The following is a 27,256-nucleotide window of genomic DNA, read 5'->3' as shown; positions in this document are numbered from 1 at the left end:
AGCTTCCTTCCATCAACTCCTGTAAGAAAAACTGGCAGGAGAAACTGATCACCATAAGTAAAGAACCACTGCCTCACAGAAGGGTGAGCCCAGACTAGGGAAAGGTACATTGCAAAACTTTCATTACCTTCAAAGATCTGTCATTCTCAGATGCATTAAGAGTAGAGTCAAAGACTTAAGAATTGCTCTGCTAAGCTTGTCTTCCTTGCTTTCCTGCCATGTTGTTTCTGACCGAGTTAGACAAGTGAGCTCAAAGCACCCACCACCTAGATGGAGCTCTGAGGGTATGTCTACACTACCCCCCTAGTTCGAACTAGGGGGGGTAATGTAGTCATACGGAGTTGCAAATGAAGCCCGGGATTTGAATTTCCCGGGCTTCATTTGCATAAAGCCGGCCGGCGCCATTTTTAAATGCCGGCTAGGTCGGACCCCCATGCCGCGCACCTACACGTGGCATGGACTAGCTAGTTCAGATTAGGAAGCCTAATCCGAACTAGCTGTACGCCTCGTTCCACGTTCCGAACTAGCTAGTCCGTGCCGCGTGTAGCCGCGCGGCACGGGGTCCGACCTAGCCGGCATTTAAAAATGGCGCCGGCTGGCTTTATGCAAATGAAGCCCGGGAAATTCAAATCCTGGGCTTCATTTGCAACTCCGTATGACTACATTACCCCCCCTAGTTCGAACTAGGGGGGTAGTGTAGACATACTCTGAGGGAGTATGTGTAAGTGATGGACGAGCTCAGGAGCTAAGACAACTTCCTGCATGAATGAAACAAAATTCCTGCATGAATGTGGCTCTTTGAGTTTTACGAAGCATTTGCCCCTCATTGTGACATCAGGGCAATCTGAACAATAACTGAGTGGCTAGATACATTGCTATAAAATGGACTTTTCCTTCTGTGGTATGCCATGTGGCCTAACTCCTGCAAACATTTATGTGCAGGGTCCTACTAGATGCTGCGAGAAGCTTGACAATATTCTTTTTATATTCATTCCAATCACGATTTTGTGTTGACTTTCAAAATGGGGCACCCCAAGTTAATTCCTTAGGATAGTGAACCAAAATTTAGGAACCTCTAAGACAGGGATAGATAATAAGACAGCAAATATCATAATGCCACTAGACAAATTCATAGTATACCCACGCTTTGAATACCGTGTGCAGTTCTGGTCCTCCCATCTCTAAAAGGTTATACTCCAAAAGGAAAAGATACAGAGAAGGGCAACAACAATTATTTGGAGTATAGAACAGCTTCCATATGATGAGAGATTAAAAAGATTGTTCAGTTTGGAAATGAAACAACTAAAGGGATATGTGATTAGGATGACAACAGGTCCAAATATTATTGGAATCATCCCAATATTTACTGCTTTGTCTTATATACTCTCCACTTCCCCCCTCCCAAAACAAGTGTCCCAATTTTCAAATTTACTCTCTGGTCACCTAGATATGATAGAGGTCTATAAAATCATGAATGGTGTGAGGACAGGAAATAAGGACATGTAATTTGCCCCATCACATAACACAAGAATAAGGGTCACTCCATGACATTCACAGGCAGCAAGTTTTAAAAAAAAAAAACAGCAAAAGAAATACTTCTCCACACAATGCACAGTCAACCTGTGGAATTTGTCAGGGCATATTATGAAGACCAAAACTATAAATGGGTTCTAAAAATAATTAGATAAGTCCATGGAGGACATTAGCCAGGATGGGCAGAAATGCAATCCTATTCTTTGGGTGTCCCTAAGCCTCTAACTGACAGATACTGGGACTGGAGAACAGGGGAAAGATCACTTGATAGATGTGCTCTTCTATTCATTCCCTTTGAAGCATCTGGGATTGGCCACTATGAGAAGACTGGATGCTGGGCCAGATGGACCATTTATCTGATACAGTATGGCCATTCTTGTGTTCAGAGTGACATTTATTTTAGGCTAAGGAAACAAGAAAGAACAAAAGTAAAGTCACCAAGAAAGACTACAATGTGCACCACTCCTCTGACAAGGGGTGCTGAACTGAATACAAAGAAAAACTAAAAAAACAACAGTCTGGTAGCACTTTAAAGACTAACAAAACATGTAGGTGGTATCGTGAGCTTTCATCACCTGAAGAAATGGGTTGTGCCCGTGAAAGCTCATGATACTATCTACATGTTTTGTTAGTTTCTAAGGGTACATCCAGACTACATGCCTCTGTCACCAGAGGCATGTAGATTAGGCTACCAGACATAGTAAAATGAAGCGGCGATTTAAATAATTGCCGCTTCATTTAAATTTACATGGCTGCCCGCTGAGCCGACAAACAGCTGATCAGCTGTTTGTCGGTTCAGCGCGATAGTTTGGATACGCGGGTGTCGACATCAAAGGTATTTGTCAACCACCCAGGTAAGCCTCCTGGGATGAGGTTTACCTGGGTGGTCGACAAATACCCTTGATGTCGCCACCCGCGCATCCAGACTATCGCGCTGAGCCGACAAACAGCTGATTAGCTGTTTGTCGGCTCAGCGCGGCAGCCATGTAAATTTAAATGAAGCGGCGATTATTTAAATCACCGCTTCATTTTACTATGTCTGGTAGCCTAATCTACATGCCTCTGGCGACAGAGGCATGTAGTCTAGACGTACCCTCAGGTGCTACCAGACTATCTGTTGTTTTTTTAGTTTATCCTGTACAGACTAACTCGGCTACCCTTCTGAAGCTTTTGAATACAAAGTGGCTGTCTGTCTATCTAGAAAGCAGAGCCCTTAGATATTTAACAGTGCAGTACCCTGTAAGCAGAGGGGATCAGTTTCATAAATAAATATACCAACCACAAATACAGTGATTGGAAAGGAAATTAAGAGAATTGCCATAAAGACATTGACTGTAGCACAGAAATAAAAGGGACCTATTTCAGCTCTGCCCTGCTCTCTGGAGTGGCTGAATTTTTTAGTTTTTATGTTTCAAAGTGTCTCCAGAAATCATTGTCCCTCTGTTCATAATAAGGGCTGGGAGATGTCTTAGCATATGATACTCTTTTGGAGATTTTCATTAATCATTTCTGAACACAATTGGTTAAGGTCAGAGAAGAGATTTTGGGGGAAAAAATTGTCCGTGTCAGATAAACATTAGTCATGGTGATTATCTGCCAGCAAATGTAAACAGGCTACCAAGTGATAAGAGAAGCTGCTGGCACCAACAAGCCAGTTTACATTTTTGGCAGGTACAGAGAATTTAATTTATCCAGGCTTTGGAAATAACATCTGATCATCATGTTGGATGGTCCATCAACAATCAGCAGTTTCCAGCCTTTCACTCATGGAAACTCTCTGCATAATTTACTGTACTAGGTGCAAATGGAAGGGACTTGGCCCTATCTCCCTACCTGAAGATTATAATTTTGCTTTTCTGTGCACTTTTTAGATACACAGTACAGCACGAATCATCTTATCTGTTCCTTTTTTGTAACATTATCCACCACATGCAAGTCATCGATCTTCCTTTTCAGCTTTTATTTGCTGCTTCTTGTCTGCAAGGCTACTTGATTCGGAAAATGACATCATCAGAGAAATATCCGACATTTTAACTGGTCTAAATTCAAAGTACACTCAGCATTGAATAGCACAGCCCTGCACACAAAGACAACTGACAGTCATAGGACACAGAGGCATACTTCAGAAAGGAACAAGATTGATTATTATTTCAGTGAACAGGAAAAGTAGACTTAATTGTACATATCTAAACCAAACCTGGATCATTTTATTAACCCAGCATCTACAATGTGTAATGTTGCACTGCCCGGCTTCAAAAGAGTTGGAAAGGAAAGGCAGTTTCCTTCCCTCTGCTATGTGAATAGAGGACAGGCACGCTCTTGGATCCTATGTTCTGATCAAACCAGGGCCAATAGCAGGGACAGGGAAGGTACGAGTGCCTTCATCAGGACTTGGTTAGTTTAGAAGTGAATTCCAGCATCAAAGGCCTCCCACTGTGAATGCACTCGCCCCAGCTTTCGGATTTACAAATCTAAGGACTGTCCGCTTGAGAGTTCCCAGTTCATGTGCTTTGTAATTTGAAGCATGAAGACAGATATACCTTTTAAAATGCACCTAACCCAAACACTCACATAAGCAATGGGACACTGACTGACTATGCAGGGGGAAAGGTGCAACTGGCTTCCTACAAAAAGCCTGATCCAATACCTAATTAAATCAGTAGGAGTCCTTCCACTGGCTTCAGTGCTGTTAAAGTAAAGACATTGTCAGAGCAGGATGGTTTTTAGTGTTCTGTTCTGTTGAGTCGTAAATTTCCCAGGTACTATTGCTGAAGCTCCAGAAATTTGGAGGTTTTATGGAAATTTGGAGCTCCAGAAATTTGCAGGTTTTATTCTGTTTAAAACAGAACATACCTTATTGCCTCTATATAAAACAATGGTACATGTACGCCCACATCATGAATACTGTGTGCAGATGTGATCGCCTCATCTCAAAAAAGATATATTAGCATAGAAAAAGGTTCAGAAAAGGGCAACAAAATTGATTAAGGGTTTGGAACAGGTCCCATTTAAAGAGAGATTAAAAAGACTGGGACTTTTCAGCTTAGAAAAGAGGAGACACTGGAGGTATTCCGGAAAAGCTCTGCCATGTCCAAAGACCATGCTTGTTTTTCTGAAAAATAATTTGGAAAAGCAGACGCGTTTTTTCAGCATCCCTGTAAACCTCATTCTACGAGGAAGAAAGGATGTTCTGAAAGAGGCTTTTTTTCCCAACATTTGGCCCAGTGTAGACAGGCCAAATGTCGGAAAAGTCTCTTTTGGAAGAAAGGTGGAAAAAGATACACAAATTGCAGCTTGCAATTTCCGTATCTTTTTCCTACTTTTCTTTGTAGTCTAGACACAGCCTAAGGGGACATATGATAGAGGTCTATAAAATCATGACTGGTGTGGAAAAAGTGAATAAGGAAAAGTTATTTACTTATTCCCACAATATAAGAACTAGGGGTCACCACATTAAATTAATACGTAGCAGGTTTAAAACAAACAAAAAGAAGTTTTTCTTCACTCAGCGCACAGTCAACCTCTGGAACTCCTTGCCAGAGTATGTGGTGAAGACTAGGACTTTAACAGGGTTCAAAAAAGAGGGTATGTCTACACTACCCTCCTAGTTCGAACTAGGAGGGTAATGTAGGCATACCGCACTTGCAAATGAAGCCCGGCATTTGAATTTCCCGGGCTTCATTTGCATAAGCGGGGCTCCGCCATTTTTAAATCCCCGCTTGTTCGAACCCTGTGCCGCGCGGCTACACGCGGCACGAACTAGGTAGTTCGAACTAGGCTTCCTAGTTCGAACTACCGTTACTCCTCATTCCACGAGGAGTAACGGTAGTTCGAACTAGGAAGCCTAGTTCGAACTACCTAGTTCGTGCCGCGTGTAGCCGCGCGGCACAGGGTTCGAACAAGCGGGGATTTAAAAATGGCGGAGCCCCGCTTATGCAAATGAAGCCCGGGAAATTCAAATGCCGGGCTTCATTTGCAAGTGCGGTATGCCTACATTACCCCGCTAGTTCGAACTAGCGGGGTAGTGTAGACATACCCAGAGCTAGATAGATTCATGGAGGTTAGGTCCATCAATGGCTATTGGCCAGGATGGGTAGGAATGGTGTCCCTAGCCTCTGTTTCTCTGGAAATGAGTGATAGGGGAGGGATCACGTGAGTATTACCTGTTGTATTCCCTCCCTTTGGGGCATCTGGCACTGTCGGCAGACAGGATACTGGGCTGGATGGACCATTGGTCTGACACAGTATCACCGTTCTTATGCAAATAATATAATGCATTAATTTGGATACACTAATCCTCATGAAAGTCTAGAAATTTCCTGCATCAGCCTTAGGAATGCAGGCATCTCCCTACCCCTTCCTGGCTCTGGCACTTCCCTGAGTTGGTGTCACTGGGCTGGCTTCTGTTTCATTAGCAAAGCCTGATGCTGAATTAAGGTTACCTTGAAGAGGTGAATGCAGTGCCTTGCATGTTCAGGAGCTTCAAGGGAATAGCCGAGTTAGTCTGTTACAGAAAAAAAACAACGAATGGTCTGGTAGTACTTTATAGACTAACAAAACATGTAGATGGTATCATGAGCTTTCGTGGGCACAGCCCACTTCTTCAGATGACCGGAGTTATGAGCAGGGAATATGAAAACTCAAAATAAACAGGAGAGGGGAAGGAGAAGGGTGAGAAAAAGAAAAAAAGGAAAAAGGAAGGGGGGGAGGTGAGACAGAGCATCATTAAGTATCTGGAGAATGGGTACTTAAACCTAAGCAGATTAAAATAAATAGACAGATGCTAAGACAGGCTGCTCTGACCCTGTGGATGGGTTGCTTCCAACTTAATTCCCCGTGTTCCCTGTTCCATTGCAATTCCACCCATAACAGCCCTTCAAGTGAACATGGGCCCTCTGACTCCAATTCTGACCCCAGGGTGGGGGCATAGAAAGAACCAGCTGAAAGTGGGGTCCCATTGGGCAGATCTAGGGACTGAATAACCAGGAATGGGGTTTCATCTGCACACTCTCATTTCCCCACCCATTTGCTTTGGTTATACTCCGTTGCAGCACCACAAATAGCCTGACACACTCCTCACTATGTACGCACTTCCTGCATCTGTAGGTCTAGGATCCTTCTTCCCCCAGACACTTCTCCTTAGTCATTGTTCCTATAGGGACAGCATAAGCAGCCTGGGGCTTTTTTAGCTTGGAAAAGAGATGATTAAGGGGGGAGATGAAAGAGGTTTATAAAACCTTGAATGATGTGGGGAAAGTAAATAAGGAAGTGTTATTGACTCCTTCCCATAATACAAGCACTAGAGTTAACCAAATGAAATTAATAGGCAGCAGGTTTAAAACAAACAAAATGAAGAATTTCTTCACACAACCTGTGGAACTCCTTGCAAGAGTACATTGTGAAGGCTAAGACTATAACAGGGTTCAAAAGAGAATTAGATAAGTTTATGGCTATTAGCCAGGATGGGCAGGTTTGCCAGAATTTGGGAATGAGCAACAAAAAGGGGATAGATTGTGTACGTGCATGGCAGGGACAAGGTCTCCCTCTCTAAAAGCACAATGGCTGTGTCTAGACTGGCCAGTTTTTCCAGAAAATCAGCCGCTTTTCTGGAAAAGCTTGCCAGCTGTCTACACTGGCCACTTGAATTTCCACAAAAGCACTGACTTCCTGACTGAAAAGTCTGAAATCAGTGCTTTTCGCGGAAATACTATGTGCTCCCGTTCGGGCAAAAGTCCCTTTTGCACAAAACTTTTGCACAACAGGGCCAGTGTAGATAGCTGAGATTTGTTTTGCGCAAAAAAGCCCCGATCGTGAAAATGGTGATCGGGGCTTTTTTGCGCAAAAGCGTGTCTAGATTGGCCACGGACGCTTTTCCGCAAAAAGTGCTTTTGCGGAAAAGCGTCCGTGCCAATATAGACACTCTTTTCCGAAAATGCTTTTAACAGAAAACTTTTCCATTAAAAGCATTAAAATCATACCAGTGGAGACGTAGCCAAGGAGAAAGGATGGTCCAGTGGTTAGAATGCCAGCCTGAAACTGAGAAGAACTCATAGGCTCTAATTCCCTCCCAGCCCCAGACTTTCTGTGAGACCTTGAACTAATCACTTCGGCCATGTCTACACTACAGGTAAGATTGAAGCAGCTGCAGTCGATCTTTCAGGGCTCGAATTAGCGGGTCTAGTGAAGACACGCTAATTTGAACTGAGAGGGCACTCCCATCAGTGCTAGTAGTCCTGCTTCTAGCAGGAGTAATGGAAGTTGAAGGGAGAGTGTAACCCCGTTCCTCATCTGTACAATCAGGATGATGGCACTGTCCTGTCTCGAAGCACTGTTGTGAGGATAAATGCACTAAACCGCATGCTGAAGTGTTAGGTGGCTAAGCAGCACTTGCTGGATTTAACATCTTTAATGATTAGAGCTGGTCAAAAAGTAAACAAAATTCACAAGTTTCAATGTGTTCAGAAAGAACTAATTTCAAAAAGTTTCACTGTCCTTTTAACCACTTTTTCTGGGTTGGTTTTTTTTTTCCTTTTTTCCTCCCCTGTTTTTTTTCCCATTTATATCTGAAAAAAAAAGTAGAAAAAGAAAAAATGAATGAAAAGGAAACAAAGGAACAACAAAGCCTTTTGGTTTTGATTTTTAAAAACCCTTCAAAAATTCAAATACATTACAAAGCTTTCATTTTTAATAAGCCATTTTTTGAGAAACAAACAAAAATATTGCTCAGCTCTAATAAACAGTAATCATGATAGCATACTTGGTTTGTTCTTTTAAACTCACCATGAAGGTTCCCTAATCTGGTCCACAAGTCCCTGCTCATTTTCCAGCTGCTCGGTGCTCACCCAAAGCCTCAGATTCAGCCACACATACTGAATGTTCATTGTCTTGTTTCTGTCATCACGAAAACCACACACACACACACACACACACACACACACACACACACACAGAGTCATTCGCCCTTGATTTGTTCATCTATAAAATGAACTTCTGTGTAAAGTGTTTCAAAATGTACTTGGGAGCATCTCATCATCGTTCACTGATGTATCCCTCCAGCTGCCATAACAAACGCCTTTCCCTGCCTTTTGTTTAGTGCCAAACCTTGCTGTGTGGTGTCTTATTTATAGGGTAAGCTCCTGGGGCGAGCAGGGCTCTGTTGTCGTTGAACTGACTGGTAAGCACAATGGGTACTTATAGCACTGTCATTACCATTATTATTATTCCCTGACATGCTTTACAAGTAAATACTCTTTTAATAAGGCAGATTTGGAAATATTTTATCCTTTGTGGCTGTAATAATCTAAGAAAGGGAGACTAAGCAGATTGCTACCTCTGTGGTACTTATAATCCAGCCCAATGACCCTAAAACTAGGCCCATTTTGGAGGGCCTACAAGCATTTTTCAGGAGCTAATCAAGTTTCCGACAAGGAAGTTAACTAGTGGTTAGAGCACCGGACTAGGTGCCAACACACCCCAGTCCTACTCCCAACTTTGCTGCTGACTTTCTGTACAGCCTTGGGCTTGTCATACTTCTCTTTACCCATATTCAAGCTGGCCTAAAGCCAGCATCTCTGACCCTATGGAGATCACCCAGGTCCAAGAGGATTGTTCTTGCAGCACTGTGATGGAACAAAGTTTTTATTCATAGATTCCCCAGAAGGGATTGTGTTGTGCCTCTCACTTGACCTCAGTGGTGCTCAGTTCCTGATGCTCAGGACCTCACCAGCTCAATCTCTTACATTTCTTCATGCTGCGACTAGAGCAGTTTATACATCTGTAAATCACAGAAATGTTTCTGATTCTGAAATACCTGCAATGGCTCCTCTACTAGCCTGCTTATTAAAATGCCCCAGCCCATAAAAACAACATGAGTCATCATCCCCGAGCAAGGAAACCTGTAGAATAATCCTCCGTTTGGTGTGTGGTCTGATCTTCTGTTTCGTCATGCAGACAGTACAGAGACTGGGGGTCATACAGGTCATCAGAATGCTAATAAGAAATCTGATTGATGAGCCGGTGCCAGAAGAATGAATGGGATACTTAATTAATGACTTCTGCTCCGTTTAAGAGAAAGTTTCCCTTAACTCCCATTCCTCTTTTTCTTAAAAAAAAAAAACCTTCAAAACCCCCCTATAATCCTAAGTTTTCCAAACAACATAAAGAGACCTTCAAAGACAGACATGGTCGCATTTTTATGTGTTGGGTTGGTTCAGTGATTCTTTCCTTTCTTTGTTTACACGGGCAGTCAGGCTTGATTCCAAGGCTGAAAAATAAAAGGGTGCATTGTTTAATGAGATTCTGAATTTTTACAAGAAATTTCCTCTTCCCCAGTAGGGCATTTAACTGCTTCATTTCTGGGTTTGCTAATACAGAACCATACCATTAGCCTCTGTGTGACACTATTCTCAAAGCACTGTTTTGCCTCAGCAACAAAACAAGCTATGCAGACACTATTGTCACTGAAGTGCTGGTAATCTGCTCTGGATAGTTTTTGGCTTTGAAATACAAGTCTGTTAGGGGAAATATCTGCTAAGAGAGGGCTTAGGAGTGCCTAAAGGGGAGGATGTATTTTGAACAATTGACTACTTGGATAGAGCAGGATTCTAGTCCCAGGTCTGCCATTAGTCTGCCTGGTGATATAGGGCAAGTCACTTCTCCCTTTAAAACCTTGAGAACACAGCAGTAGTGCTAGTACAAGGTAGATTTCTAACTCAGCTTGCTGCATACTCACTGTTCACCTAGAAAAACCCTGAGCAGTTAAAAGGGAATGATGCCAATTAAGGTCACTATGTGTGTGGGTTTTTTAAATTTTGTTCTTTCATTGTAATGATCTATTTATATGTGTGACATCACCTGCGTGTTTGTCCTACTAGAGACTTCAAATGTAACTACAAATCATTTCTTAAAGCAAAACAAAACAAAAACAATGGGGAACTGGCAATGTAGAAAAGTTGTAAATTGGGGTGCATGGGAAAATGTGAAAATTCCAAAAGAAGAAATGTCAAAACAGAGTAAAAATTCAACCGCTTTCAAACCTGGCTGCTTAAATTAGGTACCAACATCTACTATGGGCATGAAAAGTAATACAGATATAGCTGCCACAGGGCCTAGGAACCTCCATACAAAAAAGCCTAATTTACAAAGGTGTTGAACACTTATAACTTCCCTTGATCCCAGTGAGAGCTCAGCATCTTTGAAAAACTGAGCCATGTATTTAATTCCCTAATTATGGATTTAGGAGCCTAATTTTAAGCATCCAAGTCTGCTCTTGTCCAGGATTCTGCTCTTCCAGTTGTTTTTTAACTGGAGAAGCTTTCACACATTCAAAACAGTAAATCCAATCAGAAACAACCTCCTTTTCAGAACTTGGTTCTTCGCATGGTGACAAGAGCTGTCTTTTTGGCCAGGAAGTTCTTTTGATTCCACTAAGGAGGTAAATTCTGTAAAGAAGTTAGGCAATGGAGCCCATAATATCAAATGCAAATAGGTCTTCTTTGGAATTATGTTCTCATTCAAGAATTCTTTTAAAAAATTCCAAACTGGCACAAAATGCCCTGCACAGGCATTTAAAGGGTTAATAAACAAACAACCTTAAACAAATGCATTGACCATAGAGAGAGAGAAAAAAGTTTGGAGAGGGAGAACATTTCAGAACCTTGAGGGAGCTCACTTCAAACACATCGGTTAAAGGAAATGGAGAGAAAAGGGAGAAGTGAGAAAAGATCAGCCAGTTGCCGCTGGGCAACCAATAAAAAACCCAAACCACATTTACCACCCTCAGCTGATTTGCATTTGTATTGGACACTTGGGGAATACTGATAAAACACTCTTTATTTTTCAGTGGAATTCAGGAAATATCATCCACAACATCTGTGCATAAACACAAAAGAGAGAATAAAAGTATTTCAGTGATCCTGGGCTTAGGCAGTGACAGTGATAATGTCAGAATAATGCAGCTCTCTCCCTTTCTCTCCAGATCTCACAGGGAAGAAAAACAACATAGATAAAAGTACAGTTGCTGTCCGTTGTTTCTGGAGAGAAAGGCAGCCAGGGCATTTGGAGTATGTTTTGGGTGACACCAGTTCCAAGTTCCAAGCTGTGAGTCAGAGGAGGGATTCACTGAGTATCTAATCCTGTGCTTCTCCGAGCCCCTGGTGCCTGGGTAAGTAGCTTTCCGATCTGTGCTCTGCCAGTCTGCCTGCTGCGCATGTTAAAAATGCACTCTCCACTGGCAGCATTCAGTAACACCCACAACCTTGTGATTATGCCATGAGAAGCTCAGTGAGTCACCACAGCCCAGGCCAAGTAGTAATGAGGCAAAGGAGCCTTTATAGTGTCCCGAAGCTCCAAGTGAATGTATGGAAATTAAAACAGAAGGAAAGGTGGTGTGAGCAGAGAGCAGTCTCTGAAATCCTGTCTCTGTTCCTCCCTAAATACTCAGGCACTGGGCTCTGCCACAGCCTCCGGGTGCAGGATCAAACTAAGATGGAGGAGGGGGACGGCGGAATTGTGCAACATAGGGCTGGTTTCTGGGGAAACTTGGCACAGGAAGAAACTGTTGGCCAAAAATTTAAAAGAGGCCAGTAACAAGTTGAGAACTTTCATCCACCACAGCACAATGGAGGGTCAAGCTGCTGTGTTTAAACACCCCTCCACCTGATGCAATCATGTCCTTCAGTGCTCTTAGGTGAGGCTCTCAGATCACTGGCACTGAGCATCACTCCTGCCATGTGCCAGTCCCCTCTGGGGCAGCAATCTCTTTGGTATTCTCCAGCTCACATCTCCCAAATATTCATTCTCCAGGTACCAGCCCTGTGCTTCAGTCACAATAGCAGCCTTCAACAAGCCCCTACCACAAGCCTAGCCCACAAAAGATAGTGGCCAATCACATCCTAGAGTCATTCAAAGGGCTTCCTGGCATGGCCCAAAAGAAAAGTAGTGAAGAATCCCCATGTGGTAGCCAAGAACACTGGAAAACAAGAGCAGCCCTGCGCAATTTGCTTCCTGAGCAGCAAGAAGGTATAACTTTCCTGGCAGTGTTGGAGACTTTCAGACCATGCTCAATCGAGCCCTATCCAGCTAAGTACTTAAGTGAATGAGTCACGCTGTGGCCAATAGGCCTATTCACATCCTTGCTGGATTGAGTGCGCAACGAGAGCAGAAATGCTTCTGCACCAAAATGATCCACCTTCTGATTTCTACTTATCATAGAATCATAGAATAATAGGACTGGAAGGGACCTCGAGAGGTCATCGAGTCCAGCCCCCCGCCCTCAAGGCAGGATCAAGCTCTGTCTACACCATCCCTGACAGATGTCTATCTAACCTGTTCTTAAATATCTCCAGAGAGGGAGATTCCACCACCTCCCTTGGCAATTTATTCCAATATTTGACCACCCTGACAGTTAGGAATTTTTTCCTAATGTCCAATCTAAACCTCCCCTGCTGCACTTTAAGCCCATTACTCCTTGTCCTTTCCTCAGAAACCAAGAGGAACAAATTTTCGCCTTCCTCCTTGTGACACCCTTTTAGATATTTGAAAACCGCTATCATGTCCCCCCTTAATCTTCTTTTTTCCAAACTAAACAAGCCCAGTTCATGAAGCCTGGCTTCATAGGTCATGTTCTCTAAACCTTTAATCATTCTTGTCACTCTTCTCTGTACCCTTTCCAATTTCTCCACATCTTTCTTGAAATGTGGCGCCCAGAACTGGACACAGTACTCCAGCTGAGGCCTAACTAGTGCAGAGTAGAGCGGCAGAATGACTTCACGAGTTTTGCTTACAACACACCTGTTGATACAACCTAGAATCATATTTGCTTTTTTTTCAACAGCATCACACTGTTGGCTCATATTCAACTTGTGGTCCACTATGACCCCTAGATCCCTTTCCGCCATGCTCCTTCCTAGACAGTCGCTTCCCATCTTGTATGTATGGAACTGATTGTTCCTTCCTAAGTGGAGCACTTTGCATTTCTCTTTATTAAACCTCATCCTGTTTACCTCTGACCATTTCTCTAACTTGCTAAGGTCATTTTGAATTATGTCCCTATCCTCCAAAGAAGTTGCAACCCCACCCAGTTTGGTATCATCTGCAAACTTAATAAGCGTACTCTCTATCCCAATATCTACATCATTGATGAAGATATTGAACAGTACGGGTCCCAAAACAGACCCTTGAGGAACTCCACTTGTTATCCCTTTCCAGCAGGATTTAGCACCGTTAACAACAACTCTCTGACTACGGTTATCCAGCCAATTATGCACCCACCTTATCGTGGCCCTATCTAAGTTATATTTGCCTAGTTTATCAATAAGAATATCATGCGAGACCGTATCAAATGCCTTACTAAAGTCTAGGTATATGACATCCACCGCTTCTCCCTTATCCACAAGGCTCGTTATCTTATCAAAGAAAGCTATCAGATGGCTTGAAGTGACCTGAATTTTATCTCCAAGGGTGTGTCTAGACTACAGGGTTTTGTCGACAAAAGAGGACTTTTGTCGACAAAACTATACCTGTGTCTACACTACCGCTGAGTTCTGTCGACATAATGTCGACAGAACTCGGCAGTTTTGTCGACGGCGGTAAACCTCATTCTACAAGGAATAACGCCTTTTATCAACAGAACTTTGTTGTCAGAAGGAGTTATTGCATCTACACTGTCCTTTGCGTCTACACTCTCATGTCGACAAAGCAGCTTGCTTTGTCAGCAGAACTGGATGTAGTCTAGACACTCTTTGTCGACAGAAGCTTTGTCAACAGTATCTGTCAACAAAGCCTCTGTCAACAAAAGCCTGTAGTCTAGACATACCCTAGTTCCCATCACCATTGCGAGGGCACATTGTCCCTGACATGTGAAAAATCCAGCCAAAGAGAGACCCAGTGTGTGAGGAAATCTCTTTTACTAGACTCACTTCTGTGGGCAAGAGAGCCAAGCCTTTGAACTACACACAACCGTGTCTCTCTCACCAACCAAAGTGAGTCCAATAAAGGGTATTATCTCACTCACCTTGCCTCTCTATTATCCCGGGACAAACACAGCTACTACAATAACATGGTCTGGAATCCAGCCAAAACAGCACTGATAATGTGGATGGCTATTTTTTTCCCAACTACATCCTCTAGATCAGGGACATCAAGGATCAGTCCATCTGTTCTTGAGCCCAGCTCTTACTACAGCAACTTGCCATGATTAACTAGCTGGCAAATATTATGAGGACAACCTGGCATAAAAATAATAGGACTTAGCAAGCCCAGGTACCCTCACTATGTACCACGCATATATCAAATACCCAGAGAAGAGAAAGAAAATCTAAATGTATTGGTTGCTAGCACTGCATGCCACACTACTACCCAGTGTCTTAGGCCAGGTCTACACTAGACCTGGACCTGGAAGGTTGGGTTAAGGTACTTTGATGGATAGGAGAAGTACTGGTCAGCACTCAGTGACTAACGGGTTAAACTTGGGTAGCTTAGAGTGTTGGCGGGGAGCCAGAAGAACTAATGGGACACAGTGCTGAAACTTAAATTATAACTATATAGCTGCTGCCTGCTCTCTTTGTGGGAGTTCTAAGTTAGCAGCTGGAGGAAGCAAGATGAAATAATCAAACAGAATTACTATACCTACAAGAAATATTGGGCATGGGAATGGATTGGGCCTTGAAGTATAGATTAGTATGGATCAAGAGGAGAGGGAAAATGTATATTTGGTTGTGATCAGGCTCATTTTTCTTTATTTTGCTGTTTGGTTAAACTTCTCTGTGTGAAATCCATGTGCTTTCCTCCTCTATTCACCATATTTAAGCTACAGCCCAAAGAGACTGTGATTCTTTGTGGTTTTGATCTGTCCTTTATTTAGTTACTCTGTAACATCTAGCAACCAAGTATGCTTTATCAAGTATAGTTTTTTGTTTTGATAATAAAAATCACATTTTTTTAAGGCAATGATTTGATTCGTGTGTCCTGGAAGGTAACAGGAGGTCTGTGGGTGTGCTTTCCTAGCCTGAGAGGTCAGCTGTCAGAGACACAGTTTGTTTTGGGGGAGGAGGTTTTTTTTTTCTTTTTTCAAGCTCTCTTGTGGAAAAAAAGCTCCAGGTACCCCTTGGGAAGAATTTCAAGTGTTTCTTAGTTTTCAGGGTTTTATTTAATTCACCTGATAGTGGCAGCCTGTCTCTCAGGGGCAGTATATTTATGACTCTTGAGAGTATTTGTAAGCAGGGCCTATAGAGGCAAGGTATTTTTAAGGTCTCTTGCAGGCCCCCACCTTCTGCACTTGGAGTACCAGAGTGGGGAACAGCCCTGACTGATACACAACTTCAGCAATATAAAATACATAACTGGTGTTGGCTTATCTTAAGATGAGCTTGGCACTGTCTTCACTGAGAGAGGCCAATGGGAGCAAATGCTTACTCCTCATGACTGAGGAGTACAGGCACTGACTGGAGCCATTCTCAGCATTCAATTTAGCAGGTCTTAACTAGACCCACTAAATCGAATGCCAGAAGATCAATCTCTGGTGTGGCAAATGAAAATGTGGCCTCAGGCGAGTCAGCTTCCATCTGCTGCATAATTTTACCGAAACAGATTCCCAATTTCATAGACTTATAAGGTCAGAAAGGACCAATTACATCATCTAATCTGACCTCCTGTTTTTCCCAGGCCATAGAATATTACATAGTTGCCTCACTCTTGAGCCCAGTAAGTTGTATTTAACTAAAACCTGTCTTCCGGTAAGTATCCAGTCTTGACTTGAAGACAGCAAGAAATGGAGAATCCACCACTTTCCTTGGTAGTTTGTTCCAGTGGTTAATCACCGTCTCTGTTAAAAAATGTGTGCCTTGTTCCTAATTGGAATTTGTCTGGCTTCTGCTTTCAGCCATCAGTTCTTGCTGTGCCTGTCTCCACTAGATTAAAGAGCCTTCTAGTAGCTTGGATTTTCTCCCCGTGAAGTTACTTGTACACTGTAATCAAGTCACCTCTCGACTGTCAAAATCTAATTAGAGAGAAAAGTTACCCACTAAAATATCAATACGGGGTCCTCTGGGAAGCACTGCTTGTGATAGCCTAAGGCTAGCTTGATCTCCTGAAAAGCATCACTAGACTGGCATTAAACAACATAATAGAGCTTAAGTAACACAAAAGTCAAATATGGTAGAAAGCTCTTTGCCTGATCCGTGACTCCTAAGTAGCTTGCTTTTCTGAAGGCAGAAAGCTGCATCTAAGTTACTATCTTCTTTTCTTATTGCTTGGTTCAGCTTTGTAATACAGCCTCAAATAGCATTTGAGGCTACATCCCTCTTGAGTCAATATCTCATATCTGGTCTCTGTTCTTTTGGTGACTATCTCAATTATAATACTTCATGGTGATTGGTAAAAGCCTTCCAAGAATGTCTCAATAGTTTGATATCCTCCATCTCTCTCCCCAGTACTCAGCGCATGGTAGTTAGGCATATGTTGGTCAAACCTCAAACTGTCCTCTTGAAACATGTCAATTAAAAAAAGCTGGGTAGCTAATCTCCCAATACCACCAGTCTAATGTATTCAGATAGGAATTACTTAGGTAAAAAAATTTAAATCAGAGCAATTTTCAAAAAAGAGCAAAGCAGCACTCGTCCCTCACCTCCTAACTCAGAAACAACGTAGGTCAATTAACCTCAAACTTAATCTAAACAATAAACGCCCCTGGGCAGGAAGCATGTAAAAAATTTCAGGCTAGGAAAGACAGGTCAAAATCAGTCTTATAATGGAACAAGCTTTAAAATGTTAATTGTAGGGTCACTACAATGACATTCATACACACACATGTATCTATATGCATAATAAGCATACGTGTGTGTGAGAGAGAGAGTACCATAAATAGTACATTTGATATAGGAAAGAGTCACTCACTGTACACACATTAATGCCATCCAGCAAGGATCAATTTATAAAGAAAGATTTCTTAAGCAATTTCCGCCACTATTTTCTAGACTTTTTTTCTAACCTGGGGGGAGGGTGAAGAGAAGAGAAATTTAACAAGTGACAGAGGTAGCAGAGGTCAGGACCTTGACATACTGTGCTGATCAAATCCTGAGGTTTGACATTACCTTCCATTTCAGCTGACCTAGTTATAGTGTTGTGACTGCCTATTCCCACGCCACGTCAAAGAAAAGGTTTACATTGTTCATTGGATATTAATTTAAATTATTCTGGGGTGCCTAGAAACCATTCTTCCTTCCCCCCCCCCCCTCCTCACCATCTCCATGGGGACTATCGCAGAGAGGGTTTGATATAAATGGACAGACACTGACATGCCGGTTTCTTGCCCCCCTGCCTTCCCTTCCCCTGAAAACTGTTGACATAAGGGAGAGTTGGTGATATTGCTGAATGACTTGTCAGGAAAGGGTTTTGGTGTTCTCTTTACTTGTTCGGAGCTGGTACAAACAACCTGGTAATATCAGTCTCCATTTGTTCCTTAGCCCAGAGGCATGTGTTGTGTTTCTTTTCTTCACACCAACATCCTGCTGTTTGTTGATGGTATTAATAATATAACCAGCAGGAAGCTGTGCACCCTGGGGCCTGGGCTGTCTGAATAATTATTGAATGACATTAGGGCTGCTCTGTAAATTACTTTGTGACCTAGGAATTCAGCAGGTTACCACTATAACTCAGGCTCTCTCATTTTATTGCACTCACCTCCTGCTGCCCTGACATTTATTAGTCTAGTTTACACAGAGAATGCTGACTTTTCTCTCAGGAGAAAAGGTAAGAGCATCCCTCTCATTAAAGTTGGTTCACAAGGGTATGAGCTTTTGAAAGTTCCTGTGACAGGGTGAGGTCACAGAAGACCCCTTGAGGGAATTTCCCAGGGTGCTGACAAGGCCACTGCCACTCACCTTCCTGCTCTCTGGGGCTTCTCGCTACCCTGTACTGCTGAGCCAGCTCGCTGGTCTCCCACAGCCAAGGCACAGAGGTGAGATCACTGCCCCTCACCCCTACCCCTGAGAAGCAGTACAGACACTGAAACTCTTCAGGTCCAAGGAAAATGCAATTTTGGGCCCACCTGCCTGGGATACCACTCCACAAATGGTCTCAAAATCCCCAAAGAATTATTTGGGGAAGCCCCCTTTAACAATGAAAGGGGGAATGTACACACTAGTTGTTCCCCCAGGTAACAATTATTTACACTGGGCTTGATAGTAAATAAAAGTGATTTTATCAAGTACAAGCAGTAGGGATTGAGAGGTTATAAGTGAGAAAAGGCAGAGCAAAGTAGATTACAAATTTTAAATAATAGAAAATGCTTAGCTAATTCTAACACTAAAACCTCAGTGCAAGCTCATTACAAACTCACCCTAAAATTGTTCTTATTCCAGGTAAGCCTCCAAAACCAGGGAAGTTCCCTTTCCCTGGGGTCTTTGGTTCCTTCCCTTGTGTGTGTCACGCTTGCCAAGGACAAAAACCTGTTCAGCTTCCCATTGTTTTATGGATTCCCACTTTTACCTGGGAAGTTACCTGGCCAGTCTGTACCAGTTAGGGAGGACACATGACTTCCCAGGGCCAACCACTACTAAGTCTTAAAGGACAAAAGAGGCTGTATACATATGGGCTACATCTACACTACGAGTTCTGCTGCAAGAACCTATGCAAATGAAGCACAGATAGCACTCTCATGCTTCATTTGCATACACTCTTCCTATCTGTTTTTGCGCTAGGGGTTTTTGCACAAAAACAAGCAGTATGACCATGGCCGTTTTGCGCAAAACCCCCTTTTTGCGCAAGGTCCTTATGCCTCAAAAAAGGAGGTATACCAATCTTGCACAAAAAGGGTTTTTTGTGCAAAAAGGAAACATCCACACTGCTTGTTTTTGCACAAAAACCACTAGCGCAAAAATGGATTGGAAGAGAGTATGCAAATGAAGCGCAATAAATGCTAATCTGCGCTTCATTTGCATAGGCTCTTGCGGAAAAACTCATAGGCTACGTCTACAGTGGCCCCTTTTCCGGAAGGGGCATGTAAATTTCACCAGTCGTCGTAGGGAAATCCGCGGGGGATTTAAATATCCCCCGCGGCATTTAAATAAAAATGTCCGCTGCTTTTTTCCGGCTTTTAAAAAAGCCGGAAAAGAGCGCCTACACTGGCCCCGATCCTCCGGAAAAAGTGCCCTTTTCCGGAGGGTCTTATTCCTACTTTGAAAGATGGATAAAGGCCTCAGGAAATTTGAGCTCAGTTCACAGCTCTGCTACACTGCTCCTGTAGAACTGTGGGCAAGTCACTTTGTCTCTCTGTGCTTTAGTTCTCCACCTGTAAAATGGGAACATCCTGTTTCTGGGAGCTTAGAGAGGAAATCTCAAAGGAACAGCTCAGGATTCAACAGATTTTCTCACTTTCTATCACTGTTAAATGAATACCCCATTTTTGTATTGGGAGCACTGTGTTAAGGCATTAATGTGATTTCACACTAACTCCCTCTGGCCTAACTTGTGCCCAGAGGAACAGTTTCAACAAGCAGTGGTCCCATTGCTCTGACTGGCGAGGGGCAGTAACTTGCCGTTGGCCTAGCAACCAATCATGGTATTCCCACATCTACTCAGATGTGCTTGCCAGCCCCTTGAGGGAGAGGGACAGGGCTCCACCCACCTGCTCCAAGGGGCAGAAATACAGCACCAGAAATACTCCTCCACTCTAGTGCCAACATCTCGGCAGCCCCACAAGGACATAAGAAGGGTTCTTGCTTCTTTTTTTTTTAAAGATTTGTCAGAACACACGCACTGTAAGGTGGGAGAATGAGGCCCTACCTGCTGCCCTCCCAGTGCTGGCTTATGTGGAGGCTTGGTTCTTACAGGACTTTCTAAATATTAGAAGCTGTGCCCGGACTCCTGCACAAGCACTTAGACAAGGAGGTTAGTGGTTATCTAACATGAACATACATTTCCTCCCTCAGCATCACCCTGCTGCAGTGGGGAGCTCGTGCTGACGCTCCAGCCCTGCACCCACCCCAAAAGGCTGAAGTGCTAGCTTCAGGTGGGGAGCCCCAAACCTCACAGGCTGGATCTGGCTTGCAGGGGCTCTGCATGCCGCCACTTCCTCTCCCCTGGCTGGGGGAACAGCATTGCAGGAAACGGCTTACCTGGAGGCTTTCCCCACTGCTCCCATTGGCCAGAATCCCAGCCAATGGGAGCAGCAGAGGGTGGTACCAGGGAGCAGCAGGGAAATGAGCCAGATAAGAACTCCCTATCACTCATGCCCAGACACCCTACCCACAGTCTGCTCCTGCCCTGTCCCTCCCAGCCAGCCTCCCCACCCCCAGCCCACTCTTGCACTCAACCTGATGATCAGGCCCCCCAGCCCCCACTGGCTCCTGTACCCTTCTTCCCAGCCAGACCTCACCCACCCACCCCTCCATCACCTATTTTGTCACCACGAGTGGTTGGCTGGTGGGCCATGGGAAGGTTTGCGTTGAGTGGGATGTGCTGGGGACCAAAAAGTTTGAGAACCACTGGTATAAAGCACCAATCATTAGCTCTGGCAGTTGGCAAGATGTCACATGCAGGGAATATGTAAGAACTGAAGTTGGAGAGAGAGAACAAGAAGATAATAAGAATGATGGCATTTTCAATGTCCGATAACTAGCATCCTGACAAGGCTAGAAACACACCGTAAGAGAGGACTAGAACAAGCGCTTTCAGGACCAGTAATCTTTTTCCCAGCAGAGCTTTTAGAACTGTGTTCAAAAAGAAAACATTTCATTCCCAGATTATGATTTATTTTTGGCTGATTTGGCTTTTTTGGGAATTGTTACTGACTGTGCAAGTATTCTATAGGAGAGATTCTTAATATTTCTGGTGCTCCCAAAGCTCTGTCTAATAAATTATTTTGCACCCTTCAAAGAAATTCATACTTTGACCCCATTTGTGCTTTGTAATTGGTCTTTGAATATTGGTCTCTTTACAAATGTTAACCCACACATACTCGCCGCATGTAGCCTCAGCAGTTTATGGAGTTAGCTGTGTTTCAGTAGAGGAACCTAAGGGCGAGGTGGTGAGTTGAGGGTCACGGGGTGAAATATCCTAAGGCATGTAGGATTTTAAATAGTTTATTGTCCTTTAGGAGTATCCATTTTGGGTGCTCACCTTGAGACACCTGGGTTCTTAATTCCATAGGTCCTCTAATGATGAACTTACTTGCACTATACTATTCATCTCTACGTGTCTCCATGTGTTGTGCAGAGTTCTAGACTGAACGTGGTCACTCAAACAGAGCTGAAACTCCAATTATGTGGAGACCAAGTTGTTTACATCTATTATGAAGGCAAACAACTACAAATGAATGCCTCCTGGTTCAGACAGACTGCAATTTCATATCACTAAGCACCTACAGCTCCTGATAACATCAGCTGGATTTGTGGGTGCTCAGTCCCTCTCAAGATGGGCACCTGAAACTCAAAGCACTCAAAAATCAGTGGTCACTTCAGAAAACGTGGGCCATGGAGAATTCCATTTCCCAGTATTACTGTTCACAGACACTTCTTGGAAACATGTGAAGCTATGATTATTCTGGGACAGGAAATGCTGCTTTACTGAGGCAACTTTGTCATACAGAAAACCATCCGTCTATTCAAGTTGCCCTGGTCAGATTTCATACACGCATAAAAAACATATTCCTTTTTTGAAAGTGTTAATACATTTTCTTCTGCCTGATGTGGGGGGAAGAACACTCCAAGGGTTTCTTCAGCCACAGTGGCTGTATCCTGTGAGATGCTGAGTTTCCTCTCTTCTTGATGTAATCCAGGGGAACTGAGGGTGCTCAACAGCTTGCCAGAATTAGCCCAAAGCAGCCTCCACACTTGGCCTGTGAAAGCACTCCCCCTCTCTCCAATGCCTTTGTATTCTCTAGAAGGTGAAACGTAAGGCTCTAAAAAGCTGCAAACAGTTCCTACCTCTGGAGACCAGGCATTTACTCTAAGAAAGAAAGCTCAATTGCTTCCCAGCGCATTGTCCCCCCACATTAGAGAAAGGATTAAGCAGATACATTCAGCTATTCTAACAGATTTTCTTTAAGCCTTGAATACCCCTCTCACACTCACTAAGATAATCACATTAGTTTTGTCATTAAAAGATCCCTTTTATAGAAAGTACCTAAACCGCTTAAACCACCCAGAGAGGTCACATACATTAGAAAACAACAAGCCAAACGGAAGGGATTTGCTATTCCCTGTCTCAGTGTTTCTCTGCATCTACTTTCTAAACTCAGGAGATTGAACTAAAAGATTTTGCAAATTATCAGCAAAGGGAAAAGCAGCCGAGTCCTGGGCAGCATTGCACTCAGCCCCGCCTCTATCCCAGCTCAGGATGGAAGAGCTGCCTTGGAAAGGCTGCTCTGGGAAGTTACGGATGACAGAACAGTGGGGCAGAACCTGAGGAGCACTTGCTCCCCACTGAGGTGACACCCGGTATGACACACAGAGGCCTAAAGTCACGTAAATGGGAACCCAGAACCCTGTCCACACCACATGCTGATTTACCCCAGCTGAGTCATCCTGTTCCAACAGATTTGTGAGTCCTGACTTCAGCTTAACCAATTTACAACATACGTTGCTCTTGCCTATGAGGGCTAATATAGGTTACAACCCTATTAGAGAAACATGGGCTAGCCTTTTCTGTAATTTTTGTCTTGCAGTAGCCTAGTGCTTAACACCCAATCCAATGTTGATGCCCTCTTGCATATAGCAGGGTGCGTACATATCACAAGAAGTCAGCGCTTGCCCCAAAGTGCCTGATGAGCAGCAACATACTGTAACACACAGACGCAATGCAACGCTATTCTGATTAGTATCAGAGGGGTAGCTGTGTTAGTCTGAATCTGCAAAGGCGGCAAGGAGTCCTGTGGCACCTTATAGACTAACTGAAGTGTAGGAGCATAAGCTTTCATGGGCAAAGACCCACTTCGTCAGATGCATGTAGTGGAAATTATCAGGAAATTAATTATTCTGATTAGTGCAGCTGGTTGTTGAGAACTTTCTATTCAAATGATTTTCTTCTAGAAAAATTCATTTTTTAGTGAGAGTGGAAAGAGGGGAGGGAAAAGGAGGCAGAAAATTATTTCCCGCTCCAGTTTCCCTGCTCATTGTCACCATGAAAAACCTAGACTTCCAGCTACCCAAATTGTTGCAGAACAAGGACTTCTTAGCCTGGGATCCTATGCCTCCCAGAAGCCCTGGTATTCCCAGTACCCAAAGTCTCAGGCTCAAGCTGCCTGGTGAACTGTGAGTTCCCACTACCACCCCCCTACACACATCCCCTCCCCAGTGAGCTGAAATGTTTAAAAAATGCATAGACACAGCGGTGCTTTAGCTTTTTGTACATGTCATTTCAGCAGACTCAGCCCATGGGAAATCGGGATTTTTCTAAACAATTTTTTTTTTAGTTCAGAATTCCCCATAGAACAGGAATTCCGATACCCAGCCAGCTCTAACAATTAGTGCAACGTGCAGCCGTCCCAGCACACCCATTACCTACCTGTCCTTGTCCTCACGAGACAGTTTGTCTCTAAAAGCCTCGCTTTGATAACTGCATCACTAATGTGCAAAGGTGAGATCTCTACGGAAGCCCGGGCATGGACATTTCTACCACAGCATCACATGAGCCTGCTCAGAGCAGGTCTAGCCCACACAATGAAAACACTGGGGGCCACATGAGACCTAGCTCCACTTCACTTTGACTAACATGAACGGAGGATGAGACTGCCCCAAACATACTTCGGTCAAAGAGTTTGAGAATGGTCCATACCCAAATAAATTGGCCAAAATTTCAAAAGCCTACACTTAAGATCCTCGGCTCATATTTTGGAACATACGTGGTTGGATTTTCACAAAGCATCCAAATATAGAAAAGTATTTTAGGTCAAAGATGGCCAAGCCCACTGATGGATGGGAAAGGGGCCAGTTGCCCCTGGGCTCGGTAATTCAAAGGGCCCCAGCTACCACAGTTGCCACAGTAACCGCGGCGGCGGGTGGTGCTCCAGACCCTTTTGCATCACCTCCAGAGCACCAGAGCGCTACTCTGTGAGGCTCTGAGGGATGGGGCTGCAGGCTGGTTGCCTACCTCTTCCAGATTTTGGCCAATTTATTTGTTAGGGGCCAATTTCAAACTTTTTGACTGACGTAAGTTTGGGGCAGTCTTACCTTCCATTCATGTTAGTCACAGTAGCGAGGTCTCACAGGGCCCCTGGTGTTTTCACCCTGTGGTCTAGGCACCCGGCCCCCTCCACACATATCTTGCCCCGGAGTTTGTTAGTATAATGGGAATAGATAAGAGCAGTTAAAGTGTTACCGGGCATGGTAGGATTGTAATATATGAGAACACACTTGAAGAAGGTCTCCGTTCCTTATTTCAGCGCAAGGTCAAGCAACCAGTTGTGGGGGACAAGGCAGGATTGAGGAGGGAGAGGGAAGTAAAATACTAAAACACCAGAGAAATGCCTGCCCCTGACTGAGTACAACTACACACCTTAACTCTCCCATGGGGTACAAAAAGGTGGGGGTGGAAATGAAGACCCCAGTCCGACAGCCGCCAAAACGAACACGTTCATAAGTTGTAAGGCGTAGACTGTGGGCATGCATTTCGGGTATAATTATGCCTGCTGGGCACACTGGAAAAGACATGGCTCTGTGGTGTCAAAGATACAGGACACATATTTACTGGAAACTAACCCCAATAAATATTGTATTGTTTGCACACTGGGCTTCTGCCTTGCTCTCTGCGTGACAAGAACTAGGGCAGAGGGTGACGGGAAAGCCAGGACAGCAAGACTCTTGGTTCTCTGCCCAGAGCAGTACACTCACTCCATCAGCATCTATCCTCTTCTCTCTTCTCTTGCCTAGGAAACAGAAGCTGGAGATAAGACATAGCTGCCAGGATGCTTAGAGGCAGGAGATCTTTATGTCCTTCTTGAGCCTGAACACTGGGGTGGTAACATGCCCTTTCTTGCTGCCAGATTCTGATATTCTTACTCATATTGACAGTGTCTAACTCCACAAGTGATCAGATGGCCTGCTGTGGGCCCCATCCCTCTGGACCTAAGTGAACTGTGTCAGGCAGCAGTGGGACCCCCTATTCCCTACCAACTTTGCCTGGGCAGGGCATAGGTCCATTTGGCAGGGTGCGACAAGTTTCGCCCAGCACTTTCAGGGGCAAATGCTGTCTTTACAGTACAAGTGCTAATGTTTCACCTTCAGATCTCTGAGCACAGCCCCAGGAAAGCATGCCAGCAGTTTCTTCCTTGCATTCCTATTTGCTGGAGGACTTGATGTCTGTTGTGTTCTAATTAACGCCCAACTTCCATAGACTAACTCCCATGCAGGTGCTCCAGAGCTGCCTCCTGAGGCTGCGTGGCACACACTGGTGCTGAACGTGCACCAGCTGCAGCACGATGTCCAGGCTGAGCAGGCCGAGCAACGATCGCACCCAGCCCCTCTGCGCCCACCTCCCCCACCCTGCGTGTGTGAAAAACTGAGAACATTCACCTGATGACCCTCCCCGCCATCAGAGGATACCTGAGACACATCCAGATTAAGGGGTGCTGGCCGTGTCCTCCTCATCCTGCCCCTGCTGTCCCTCCTCCTTCTCAGCGAGCTCTGGGCGGGTGACGATGGGCATTTCGAGCCCCGAGTCCACCACTATGGGTGGGGAAACCTTTTAGGATCTGATGGAGCTCCTGGTAATAGGGGAAGGAGTGAGGTCCTTCCCTGAAGCAAGAGCTGCACTCCCTGGCCCAGGCATAGCCCTTGAGGAGTTCTTTGACTTTACTCTGGACCTGTTCTAAAGTCCAGGGGAAGGGGGTATCCCCAGTCCGCCAGGGCCTCAGCCATGCACCCATCGATATCAGCGTTTCGGCGCTGGGAGCAGAGATCCTGCAGGGTCTCCTCCTTCCCCCACAGCTCCAGGAGGGACAGGATCTCTGCTCCGGACCAGGAGGGCACACGCTGCTTGCTACCCCTGGAAAGGTCCTGGGAGCCCTGATAGTGCTCCCTGTGAGGGCCAGAGAGGGGTATCAGGTGTCTTGTGGCTAGACCATGGGTGGCAATGCCTGTGGCAGGGAGAGCCGTGCGGTCAGGTGCTGCTCCCAGGGCCGGCTTCCTGCCACAAGGCTTGTCCAGGGTTCCTGCAGTTTTAAGAGTTGGCAGGAGACAGAAACTATAGAGTTGTGATTAGTTTGAACAGAGTGTTCAACTGGGCACCTGTGTTATTTCCTGGAGGCCTTTTCTTTTTAAAAAAAAAAAAAAAAAAAAAGCCTCTTCTGCACACATGCCTTTTTCTGAAGGCGCTCTTTTGGAAAAAGGCTTCTTCCTTGTAGAAAGAGGTTTACCAGAGTTGGAAAAACCCCTCCGTTCTTTCAACTTTTTGTCAAAAGAATGCAATAGCAGTGTTGACATAAGTGTAGTTTTTCCAGGAAAATGCTGCAGTGTAGACATACCCTGAGTTTTATGAATGTCTGAAAGATCATTCAAGTACCGTCAACAAGGAGGCTCCAGCCAATCTCCTCACTCCCTTGCCAACTGCCCAGTCTGGACCTCAGAACTGTACCATCTTGCTCTGGATAGAAACCTGACCAGTGTACGTTCATAACTTAGTTCACCGTTTCTGCCTAGGAAAGTGGACATACACCAAGCCTTGTAACCTGAGCTGAGATTCCCCCAAGCCCAGTATCAAAGTATGCTGTTTTAGGTAAGATGTAAAGTAG

General features: G+C 44.3%; 1 long non-coding RNA gene across 1 annotated transcript; it reads left to right on the top strand.

The window, feature by feature from the left end:
- Window positions 1-27,243, top strand: LOC112547328 (uncharacterized). The gene is made up of 3 exons (XR_016348932.1): window positions 1-104; window positions 11,510-11,695; window positions 27,165-27,243. It is a non-coding gene; the product is annotated as an uncharacterized LOC112547328 (long non-coding RNA).
- The last annotated feature ends 13 nt before the right edge of the window (window positions 27,244-27,256 follow it).

This window comes from Pelodiscus sinensis, chromosome 1, assembly GCF_052426305.1.
Source record: "Pelodiscus sinensis isolate ZL-2025 chromosome 1, ASM5242630v1, whole genome shotgun sequence".
In the NCBI taxonomy this organism is placed as follows: domain Eukaryota; kingdom Metazoa; phylum Chordata; order Testudines; family Trionychidae; genus Pelodiscus; species Pelodiscus sinensis.
The sequence above is the reverse complement of the archived record's forward strand: the minus strand, read 5'-3'. Positions and strand labels throughout refer to the sequence as shown.